Source organism: Lolium rigidum, chromosome 1, assembly GCF_022539505.1.
Source record: "Lolium rigidum isolate FL_2022 chromosome 1, APGP_CSIRO_Lrig_0.1, whole genome shotgun sequence".
NCBI classification, from domain to species: domain Eukaryota; kingdom Viridiplantae; phylum Streptophyta; class Magnoliopsida; order Poales; family Poaceae; genus Lolium; species Lolium rigidum.
The window spans coordinates 59,815,616-59,828,089 of NC_061508.1; the positions used below are offsets into that span (position 1 = coordinate 59,815,616).

The 12,474-nt window shown below is 40.5% G+C and overlaps 1 long non-coding RNA gene across 1 annotated transcript; it reads right to left on the bottom strand.

The window, feature by feature from the left end:
* Window positions 1-3,104: 3,104 nt before the first annotated feature.
* Window positions 3,105-3,920, bottom strand: LOC124673871. The gene is made up of 2 exons (XR_006992857.1): window positions 3,889-3,920; window positions 3,105-3,346 (listed from the first exon to the last, which is right to left on the bottom strand). It is a non-coding gene; the product is annotated as an uncharacterized LOC124673871 (long non-coding RNA).
* Between the last annotated feature and the right edge of the window lie 8,554 nt (window positions 3,921-12,474).

The window sequence follows — 12,474 nt, forward strand, 5'->3', positions numbered from 1 at the left end:
CCTCTGTCCCCACTTCAGCACATACATGAGAATCAGAACAAATATTCATAGAATTAACAGAGAAAGGTTGATTCAGTTTGGTTGATTGATTCGAAAAATCTCCGGAGATCGACGTACCTCGGGAACCACCAAAACCATGCATGTTGGGCTGTGTCTGCATACCCTGAGAGCCACGCCAAACTGGCCCAGAGTGAGACCGCCGCGGAGACGACCCAGCAGCCTCCGACAATGGAGGCGCCACGGTCGGCCCGGCCACAACTACCTTATGGCCCGCCTGGGTTCTCGCCGTCGCCGCCAAGACGGCCTTCTGGCCCGCCTGCGCTCCGGACATCTCAGCGATTGATGTCGCCTTTGCAAGGTCTGCATGCCTCGGTTGGTGATCCCGCAGCGATGATCGACGTACTTCCTCCTCCAAATGTGCCTTGTCATTCAAAATCGGCACTGTATGGGTGCTCAAAAAATTTCGTCCTCCATGCTCAGCACTAGACATAGGAGAAACAGCAGTATTAAAAGCCGGTTCAAGATAAACCAGACTAATTGAAATAGATGCAAAACTAGAACTTGAATACCTCAATGTACTCTCAACATGTTCAGTTTGCATGGTCACAGGGGTCTTGTGAGCATTATGTTCCTTCCCCAAGCCATGTGCCAAAACAGAAGAAGACTTTGTAACCCCTGTACTTGTTTTGTGGGCTGAAGATTTGTTTGTGTCATCTTTATCAGTCTCATTACTGGAAATGCTCTTTGATCTTTTAGTTTCTCTGTTAGATGCATTACCACTCTGCCCATTGCCGCTGCCCCCAACATCATCATCATGCTTTGGAAGATCAGTCATTGTCACATCTGCCGGAGCTGATCTTTGTAATCCTTCTACTTCAAAACGTAGACGAAAGAAATCATTTTTTATTTTTTATTCAACGGTTTATTTCAGGAAACAGTGTGAATATCCCTTTCTTGCTTTACCAAACCGGCGAGAAAATGAAATCTCGCGATTCCACGATAGCGAAGGCGTCGTGTAGCATAATCCTCGTTCTTGGTGGTGGAAGAGCTGGTCCGTCAAAGCTCCCAAGTCCCGAGCAAAGCCATGCGTGCTCTTTCCTTTCCCTTTTCATTCAGCTTTTCTTTCTGAAAGGTTTCATGGAACAAGCAAACATAGTTCCAATTTTGAAACGCTATTAATTTACTTATCTCAGAACATTTGGCATTTGACGATAATACTCAGATCTCGTTTAGAAATTATAGCACGCATATACTACGCACAGAAAGAAACTGAACGAAGGTAAACATTCTTCAGTCTCCGTCTCCCTGGATTTAATGGACGTACTCTCGTTCTCTGACCCCCCCATGAGTAATTGAGTATCAGGTGTTCCGGCAAGAACATCATTAGCCAACTAGGTGACTGTGCTAGATGCGATATTTCTTTTGCGTGATAGCCGGTGCATATTCTTCTTTGTGTTTGGTGCACCAGCTAGTCTACGCATGTCGAGTTTTCTTTTCTTTCGGTGTGGGGAATGCTACACCTGCTATCATATGTTGACATCTCTTCTTCGAGCAATGCTATACATACGACTGAATTGTACGATAGTTTTGGTACGACCAGACTCAAATTAGCTGCAGTCAGAATGCGGGACCAATCATTGCAAATCACCTCTGAGTCTAGTCGTACTAAAATCGTACCCAAAATATCGTACGTGAGGCATTTCCGTCTTCAGAACATCTCCATCAGCTGCCGTTATCCTTGAAGAAATTAGCTGGAATTTTCTGGGCCCTCATCTCCACCGGCATAGCACCAGCAGACCAACTAGTCTGATGTTTATAGCGGATCTTATATTCCCTCCCAATAGATGAGAAACACACCAAACTTTGTGACATGAGCTATCAAAGAATAGTATGACTATCTCTTTCTAGAAAGTGTGGAATATTGTTAGACAAATTTTTAGATGGACTTCTTATCTAGAGAGCGTCTTGTTGTGAAGTGTACAAGTAGATTGCCTAGGCCTTTCTATCAGTTCGGATTTTTGGTTCAAGTGGCTAGTGCATGTAAGCAACATGAGTATCGAGCCCCGAGTCTCGAGTTCAAATCCTGGTTTTCACATGGTTTTCGCAATTAAGCCTAAAAATTGTTGTTGCCCCCCTCTTACATGGTTTTCGCAATTAAGCCTAAAATTGCTGTTGTCCCCCTCTTTAGCCACCGCTAATGCCCTGTTTCGGTGTGCTCTTCTTCTTTCACGTGTTGACTTTCTCTTCTCCCGTCACACGCGAGTGGGGGTGTTGTGAAGTGTACAAGTAGATTGTCTAGCCCTTTCCATCAGTTCGGACTTTTGGTTCAAGTGGCTAGTGCATGAAGCTTAACACGTCTGACTCTCTTTCCTCCTCGCGAGAGCGTCTGCTTAGAAACACTGAAAAACATATGGCATATTGGGACGTACATGTAGGACAGCGCTGACTCTCTTCCCTCCTCGCGAGAGCGTCTACCTTTATATATGTCGGGTAATTAGGCTGACATTTACAGTTTTTAATTAGCCGCTAATGCATTGCAGTACTACTAGGATGCATAAGCGCGGCGGCACGCCGCGCCCGTGAGGGTACTGTTCTACTATATACATATTTGGCTTTAGTTTCTTCTAAGTGGATGCATTTTTCTATTATCTAGAAGGCATTTAATACAATAAGGGGAAATACTTATTGGACATACATCAACAACACTAATCATGATATTTCTGCTTCTAATATCGATAGATTAGTGGCTTCATGCAAATTATCTATTTCACCAGTTGAGTAGCTTATTTCTTTGGATCCTTACGCTGAGCTGACTTAATTGTATTCATGAAAATCTAGTATTTGCTGAAATGGAAAAATAAAAGTCAGATCAGCATATTCTGTAACAGTGATGTCTCCTTTTTTTGTTTCCTGAAACCTGCCAATCCATCTCATATTTCCCCCCGGATTAGATCTTTTGGCTCTAGCAAACTTTCATCGGCAAAGAATGAAACAATATGGCTCACGAATCACCATACTGATAGCCATAAATTCATATGGTATTTGAACAAAAATCGATACACAGAAATAGATGGGGATATGAAGCAAGATACCTCTAAAAGTGCTTTAGTTCAAAGCAGTGTTTCATTAAAAGAGTGAACTTCTACACCATAACAAAAGTTTGCATGAGTTAACACTTAAGAGACATGTATCTGTCAGACATATCTATGAACTTCACTAAAGTAGAAGATTAATTCTGTGATGAAAGACAACTGTGCAACTAAATCCTTCTGTGACTCTTCGAAATCCAAAACTTGATGATATGTGATTGCATGTTGATCTTGTTTGCCTTCATATAAAAGGGAAGCTGTAATAAAAAACGGGGTAAAACCCATGTCAGATCACTGAAAGTTGTTCCCATTTCCCCGCACACAATACCATTGAGCTAAGATAACAAAGGAAAACCCAACTGAGAGCAATGAAGGATTTGTATTATATCTGTATCATGCTTTACTTACCCAAACCGGCACCAAACCATAGTAAGACTACCCATATTCGTAAGTGCTTGTGGCAAGAAAAAGGAAAATTATATATATTCTAAGAGAGAACCATCGTAATATTACTCAAGTGGAATATGTTCGGTAAACTATCCAAGTTAGATGAGAGTTTCAGATCATTCTTATCTCGAGGCAATTCTGGACATCTAAGCAACATATGATCGGTAAAATTAGGTATTGAAGTGTATTTACAGGAAAGCAAGTAAGAAATGGACTGCTATATCATGTACTCGAGAAGAAAAAAGAAGAAATAATGTAATATTGTATTATAATTCCCAGCGACATTTCAGCATTTTTTTATAGAACATCCACACCATGGCATATTAGCTTTATAGTACTCCAAACATCATACCTGTTTTGCATGTCGGATATTTCTGGATGGGTGATACGTTCCAAACGTATCTATAATTTCTTATGTTCCATGCTACTTTTATGATGATACTCACATGTTTTATACACATTATATGTCATTATTATGCGTTTTCCGGAACTAACCTATTGACGAGATGCCGAAGTGCCAGTTCCTGTTTTCTGCTGTTTTTGGTTTCAGAAATCCTAGTAAGGAAATATTCTCGGAATCGATGCCCAGCATCCTATTTTTCCACGAAGCTTCCAGAACACCCGAGAGCCACCAGAGGGGAGCCCTGGTGGGCCCAGATGATAGGGTGGCGCGGCCAGGGTCTGGGTCGCGCCCCCCTACTGTGGCACCGCCTCGTCAGCCCTCCGACTCCGCCTCTTCGCCTATTTAAAGGTCCCTGACCTAAAACCTCGATACGGAAAAGCCACGGTACGAGAAACCTTCCAGAGCCGCCGCCATCGCGAAGCCAAGATCTGGGGACAGGAGTCTCTGTTCCGGCACGCCGCCGGGACGGGGAAGTGCCCTCGGAAGGCATCTCCATCGACACCACCGCCATCTCCATCAACGCTGCTTGTCTCCCATGAGGAGGGAGTAGTTCTCCATCGAGGCTAAGGGATGTACCGGTAGCTATGTGGTTAATCTCTCTCCCATGTACTTCAATACAATGATCTCATGAGCTGCTTTACATGATTGAGATCCATATGATGAGCTTGTAATCTAGATGTCGTTATGCTATTCAAGTGGATTTTACTTATGTGATCTCCGGAGACTCCTTGTCCCACGTGTGTAAAGGTGACAGTGTGTGCACCGTGTGGGTCTCTTAGGCTATATTTCACAGAATACTTATTCACTGAGTTATGATTTGAGTTGGATGTCTCTATGAAATTGTGGTGTGTTAGTACCTCCTATGAATGCTCACAGTGACAGCGTGGGGTGTTTATTAGTACTTGGGAATACATCTTTAAGGTTTACCTACATGATGAATTAGTGTTCGTTATCTTGCCAGAGAGTAATTCAGAGTAGCATAGTGAAGTGCTTATTTATATCCCTTTATGATTACAATTTTGAGAGTGTCCACTAGTGAAAGTATGATCCCTAGGCCATGTTTCCAAATACTGCAATCATCGTTTACTTACTGTTCCACTGCATGTTTACTTGCTGCAATATTACTACCATCAACTGCACGCCACTAAGCTATTTTCTGCCACCGTTACTACTGCTCATATTCATTCATACTACTTGTATTTCACTATCTCTTCGCCGAACTAGTGCACCTATACATCTGACAAGTGTATTAGGTGTGTTGGGGACACAAGAGACTTCTTGTATCGTGATTGCAGGGTTGCTTGAGAGGGATATCTTTGACCTCTTCCTCCCCGAGTTCGATAAACCTTGGGTGATCCACTTAAGGGAAACTTGCTCGCTGTTCTACAAACCTCTGCTCTTGGAGGCCCAACACTGTCTACAAGAATAGAAGCACCCGTAGACATCAAGCACTTTTCTGGCGCCGTTGCCGGGGAGGAAAGGTAAAAGGCACTCACATTCCGGTCCCAGGTAACTAAGTACTTTTCTGGTGCCATTGTGTGTGTGCTCGAAGCTATTTCCTTTAGATTCTGCGATTGCATCTTTTTGTTTCTTGTTAAACACTAGTAAGGCATAATGGAAAACATATGTGAGCTTTTTGTACTATTTCCTGAGTCAAGACATGAATGGTTTAATGCGAAAATTAAAAAACCTATGGAACCTTATTTGCATGCTAGTAGTAATATTAGTATGAACGCTTTGAACACCATTGTTGATAATGATATAGAAAATTCTAAGCTTGGGGAGGTCGGTTTTGATGAAAATGATCTCTTTAGCCCTCCGGGTATTGAGGAGAAAGTTTATGTTGATTATGATATGCCTCCCATATATGATGATTATAATGATAGTGGTCTTTTGGTGCCGCCTACTATGGAGAGTAAATTTTATTGTGATTATACTATGCCTCCTACACTTGATGAGAATAATAATGATAGCTACTTTGTTGAATTTGCTCCCACTATTACTAATAAAATTGACTATGCTTATGTGGAGAGTAATAATTTTATGCATGAGACTCATGATAAGAATGCTTTATGTGATAGTTATATTGTTGAGTTTGCTCATGATGCTACTAAAACACCTCTCTATATGCTGAAATTTTTGAAGTTACACTTGTTTTATCTTTCTATGCTTGTTGCATCATGATACGTCCATTTTGCATCACTATTTTATATCATAATTTGCTGTTATTCATTGATATATTTCATATTTGGAGATGATACTTATGTTATTTCATCTATTTTGCATGTTTCATGATTATTTGGGGATCGCGCACCGGAGCCGTGATTCTCGCTGGAAAAAGCACCTGTCGAATGCAATATTTAGGAAGATCAACGGTTGACGGAAATTATATGAAAAATCCTATTTTTCCGGATGACGAAGGGAGCCGAAGGGGGAGCCGAGGGGACCCGAGGTGGGCCCACCTCATAGGCCGGCGCGGCCCAAGGCCCGACCGCGCCGCCCCGTGAGGAGGGGGCCCACAGCCCCCTCTCGCCTCCTTTTCTTCGCGTACGTCTTCGTCCCGAAAACCTAAGCCCCGAGAGGATAGTCGCGAAGAGTCATAGCCGCCTCGCGGGGCGGAGAACACCGAGAGAAAAAGAGCTCTCCGGCAGGCTGAAATCTGCCGGGGAAATTCCCTCCCGAAGGGGGAAATCGACGCCATCGCCACCGTCATCGAGCTGGACATCATCTCCATCATCATCATCATCATCATCACCACCACCATCTCCACCGCTGCACCTCGTCACCGCTGTAACAATTTGGGTTTGATCTTGATTGTTTGATAGGGGAAACTCTCCCGGTGTTGATTTCTATTTGTTATTGATGCTATTGAGTGAAACTATTGAACCAAGGTTTATGTTCAGATTGTTATTCATCATCATATCACCTCTGATCATGTTCCATATGATGTCGCGTGAGTAGTTCGTTTAGTTCTTGAGGACATGGGTGAAGTCTAAATGTTAGTAGTGAATTATGTTGGTTAGTATTCAATGTTGTGATATTTAAGTTGTGGTGTTATTCTTCTAGTGGTGTCGTGTGAACGTCGACTACATGACACTTCACCATTTATGGGCCTAGGGGAATGAATCTTGTATTCGTTTGCCAATTGCGGGGTTGCCGGAGTGACATAAACCTAAACCCCCGTTGGTATATCGGTGCAGGAGGGATAGCAGGATCTCGAGTTTAAGGTCGTGGTTAGATTTATCTTAATTACTTTCTTGTAGTTGCGGATGCTTGCAAGGGGTATAATCATAAGTATGTATTAGTCCTAGGAAGGGCGGTACATTAGCATAGGTTCACCCACACAACACTTATCAAAACAATGAAGATTAATCAGCTATATGAAGCGAAAGCACTAGACTAAATTCCCGTGTGTCCTCAAGAACGTTTGGTCATTATAAGTAAACAAACCGGCTTGTCCTTTGTGCTAAAAGGATTGGGCCACTCGCTGCAATTATTTCTCTCGCACTTTATTTACTTGTACTTTATTCATCTCGCTATATCAAAACCCCCGAATACTTGTCTGTGAGCATTTACAGTGATTCCTTCATCGAAACTGCTTGTCAACACCTTCTGCTCCTCGTTGGGTTCGACACTCTTATTTATCGAAAGTACTACGATACACCCCCTATACTTGTGGGTCATCAAGACTATTTTCACGGCGCCGTTGCGGGGAGTGAAGCGCTATTGGTAAGTGGAATTGGTAAGGAAAACTTTTTATCGTACGTGCTGTTTTTATTTCTGGCTGTTGCTATAAATCATTATGGAGGGGTCTTCTCTTGAATTCCTCTTTGGGAAATCTACTACTACTGCAAGGGTAGTGGATGAGGCGCCAGGTGAGAGCGAGGTTCCATACAAAATACCTATGAAAATTATTGAACGTGTTGTGGATAACCGCTATGAAGGGGATGGAACTGTCCATCCTGGTGACCATTTACTGTTTTGACATGAATTATGCGGGTTATTCAAATGTGCAGGTATTGCTATGGATGAAGTGAGGAAGAAACTATTCTCTATATCGCTGTATGCGGTAAAGCAGCGCATCGGTATAAATTGCTGAAGAATAGGGATTCTCTTAATTGGGAGGACATTGTGCCTTTATTTTATTCCAAATTCTATCCTCCAAGTGAAATTCACAAGGATCGGAACCGCATATATAATTTCTGGCCTCATGATGGAGAAAGTATTTCCCAAGATTGGGGGAGATTGAAGTCTTTAATGCTCAAATGCCCCATTCATGAGCTTCCTGGTAATATTATTATTGATAATTTCTATGCAAGATTGTCTTTTCAAGATAAGACTTTGCTGGATACTTCTTGTTCTGGATCATTTACTCGCAACAAAGAAGAGTTTAAAAGGGACCTTCTTGATCGGATCCAGGAGAATACTGAAGGATGGGAGAACGACAAAGATAGAGAGTCAGGTATAAACTTTGATTATAAATGCATTGAAGATTTTATGGATACTGATAAATTTCGTAATATTAGTGCTACTTATGGTCTTGATTCTCAAGTCGTTGTAAATCTTTATAAAGCTTTTGCGTCTCACTTTGAATTGTCTAGGAAGAATTTTGATAAGTATCATGAACCATATAAAGATAAAGTTGATTCATCTATAAATAAATGTGCTATAATTGAAACTGTTGATCATATTCTTCCTGAAGCTTATATTGAAAAAACTCCTTTCCTGCTAAAATGAAGGAGTACTCTGTTATATCTAGTGCGGTTAATAAAAGTGCAAAGAAACCGATAGAACCTGAAGAACAAATTAAGGTTGAACTCTGCTGTTGCAATAGTTAAAGATCTTGTGACTGAAAATGTAGAAGATGGTCATATTATTTTCTGTGAAGATGCTTCTAATATTGTTTCGCATCCTAATAAGTCTAGGAAAGCTAGTGTTCCTATGCTCTCTGTTATAATTGGTGATCATTGTTATTATGGTTTATGCGACATTGGTGCAAGTATTAGCGCCATTCCTTATGAGCTTTATACGGAGATCATGCATGAAATTGGTTCTTGTGAACTTGAAGATATTGATGTGGTTATTCGGCTAGCTAATAGAGAAACTATCTCTCCTATTGGTATTATTCGAGATGTGGAAGTTCTATGTGGTAAGATTAAATATCCTGCTGACTTTTTAGTACTTGGTTCTGCTTGCTAGTAAGTATTGTCCTCGTTATTTTTGGTAGACCTTTCCTAAATACTTGTGGAGCTGTTATAGATTGCAAGAAGGAAAAGATTATGACTAAATTTGCTTGGTGAATCTTATGAGTTTAATTTCTCTAAATTTGCCAAAACTCCTTATAAAGCTGATTTGCCTAATAATGATTTTAGAGTTGAACGAGTGTGCGTCTATTGCTCTTGCTCCTAATAATCCTTTGCGAGCAACATTTGGAGAATAGTGAGAGTGAAGTCTTTAGGGAAGAAAGAAATGAGCTTGATGAAATTTTCCTTCGTCAACCTATTCTTAAACATGACTTGCCGGTTGAAGATCTAGGTACAACACCACCACCAAAGGAAGATCCTGTTTTTTGATTTAAAACCGTTGCCTGATAATCTTAAGTATGCTCATATTGATGATAAGAAAATATATCCTGTTATTATTAGTTCTAAGCTTTCAGATATTGAGGAAGAAAGGTTATTGGAAATATTGAAGAAACACCGAGGAGCTATTGGCTATACTCTTGATGACTTGAAGGGGATTTCTCCCTCTATTTGCCAACATGCTATCAATATGGAAGATGATGCAAAGCTCGTTGTTGAACATCAACGTCGTCTAATTCCGAAGATGAAGGATGTGGTAAGGAATGAGGTATTAAAACTTCTTGAAGCTGGTATTATATATCCTATTGTTGATAGTAGATGGGTTAGTCCTGTGCATTGTGTTCCTAAGAAAGGAGGAATGACGGTTGTGCCTAATGATAATGATGAGCTCATCCCTCAAAGAGTAGTTGTAGGGTATAGAATGTGCATTGATTATCGAAAAGTTAATAAGGTTACTAAGAAAGATCATTACCCTTTACCCCTTATTGATCAAATGTTAGAAAGGTTGTCTAAAAATACTTATTTTTGCTTTCTTGATGGTTATTCTGGGTTTTCACAAATTACTGTTAAAACTAAAGATCAAGAGAAAACCACTTTCACTTGTCCCTATGGAACTTATGCTTATAGGCGTATGCCTTTTGGTTTATGTAATGCTCCTCGCTACTTTTCAAAGATGCATGTCTGCTATTTTTCATGGCTTTTGTGAGAGTATTGTAGAGGTATTCATGGATGATTTTTCTGTCTATGGGAATTCTTTTGATAATTGCTTGCGAAATCTTGATAAAGTATTGCAGAGATGTGAAGAAACTAACCTTGTTCTTAATTGGAAGAAATGCCACTTTATGGTTAATGAAGGAATTGTATTGGGACATAAAATTTATGAGAGAGGTATTGAAGTTGATAGAGCTAAAGTTGAAGCAATTGAGAAGATGCCCTATCCTACGGATGTTAAAGGTATTCGTAGTGTTCTTGGTCATGCTGGGTTTTATAGGAGATTTATTAAAGATTTCTCTAAGATTTCAAAGCCTCTTACTAATCTTCTTCAAAAAGATGTACCTTTTGTTTTTGATGATGATTGTAAGGAAGCTTTTGAAACTCTAAAGAAAGCCTTAACAACTGCTCCTGTAGTTGAACCTCCTGATTGGAATTTGCCTTTTGAAATTATGTGTGATGCTAGTGATTTTGTTGTAGGCGCTGTTCTTGGACAGCGAGTAGATAAGAAATTGAATGTAATTCATTACGCTAGCAAAACTCTTGATGCTGCTCAAAGAAATTATGCTACAACTGAAAAAGAATTATTAGCTATAGTCTTTGCTTGTGATAAGTTTAGATCCTATATTGTTGATTCAAAAGTTACAATTCATACTGATCATGCTGCAATTAGATACCTTATGACAAAGAAAGATGCTAAGCCGAGGCTTATTAGATGGGTACTTCTTTTGCAAGAATTTGATCTGCATATTATAGATAGGAAAGGTGCTGATAATCCTGTTGCTGATAATTTGTCTAGATTGGAAAATATTGCTTATGATCCTGTTCCTGTTAATGATAGTTTTCCAAATGAACAATTGGCTGTAATAAAGGTGAGCTCGCGAGATAGTCCTTGGTACGCTGATTATGCTAACTTTGTTGTATCCAAGTACTTCCCTCCCACCTTTTCAGCTCAGCAAAGGAGGAAATTCTTTTATGACTTGAGGCATTATTTTTGGGATGACCCACACTTATATAAAGAAGGAGTGGATGGTATTCTGCGAAGATGTGTTCCTGAATATGAACAACAGAAGATATTGAGTAAATGTCATGGTAGTGTTTATGGGGGACATCACGCCGGAGATAGGACCGCGCAAAAGGTTCTACAATCAGGTTTTATTGGCCAACTCTCTTCAAAGATGCAAGGAAGTTTATTTTATCTTGTGATGAATGTCAAAGGGTTGGTAATATCTCCAGACGCAATGAAATGCCTATGAATTATACTCTTGTTATTGAACCATTCGATTGTTGGGGATTTGACTTCATGGGTCCTTTCCCTTCTTCGAAGGTAACACTCATATACTTGTCGCTGTTGATTATGTTACTAAATGGGTGGAAGCCATACCTACAAAAAGTGCTGATGGTGAGACCTCTTTAAGAATGCTTTTAGATATTATTTTTCCTAGATTTGGAGTTCCTAGATATATTATGACTGATGGAGGTTCTCATTTTATTCATGGTGGTTTTAGAAAAACTCTTGCTAAATATGGTATTAATCATAGAATTGCTTCCGCTTATCATCCTCAAACTAGTGGGAGAGTAGAATTATCAAATAGAGAGATTAAATCTATCTTGCAAAAGACTGTTAATAAATCTAGAAAGAACTGGGCTATTAAACTGAAAGAAGCACTATGGGCTTATAGAACCGCTTATAAAAATCCCATGGGTATGTCACCGTATAAAATGGTTTATGGAAAAGCTTGTCATTTACCTTTAGAACTAGAGCACAAAGCTTACTGGGCCGTGAGAGAACTAAATAAAGATCTTAAACTTGCCGGTAAGAAAAGATTGCTACAATTAAGTTCTCTAGATGAATGGAGAAGTGAAGCATATGAAAATGCTAAACTCTTTAAAGAGAAAGTTAAGAAATGGCATGATAGAAGAATGAGAGTGGATTTGGTGAGCACGGGGGTACGTGAGCACCCCCTAGATACCGTTGGATTGCCTTTGAGATTCTGCCATCCCACTTTCTGAACTAACGGCAACTTACGGTGTTAAAGCGAATCTTTTTCGTTGTCCGTTGTTGCCATCCCACCGAAACGCTCGAGCTGGACTGCTCTCGGCCGCGAGCTGCCAACAATCCGTGACTCGGACTCGGGCAAACAGCAAGCCACAAATTGAAATATGGGGGCAGCAGGGCTGGCGGCGCTCTCCGAGAATCCCAAATCGAGACCATGCGCCGCTCCGCCGCGCACCTCCACAA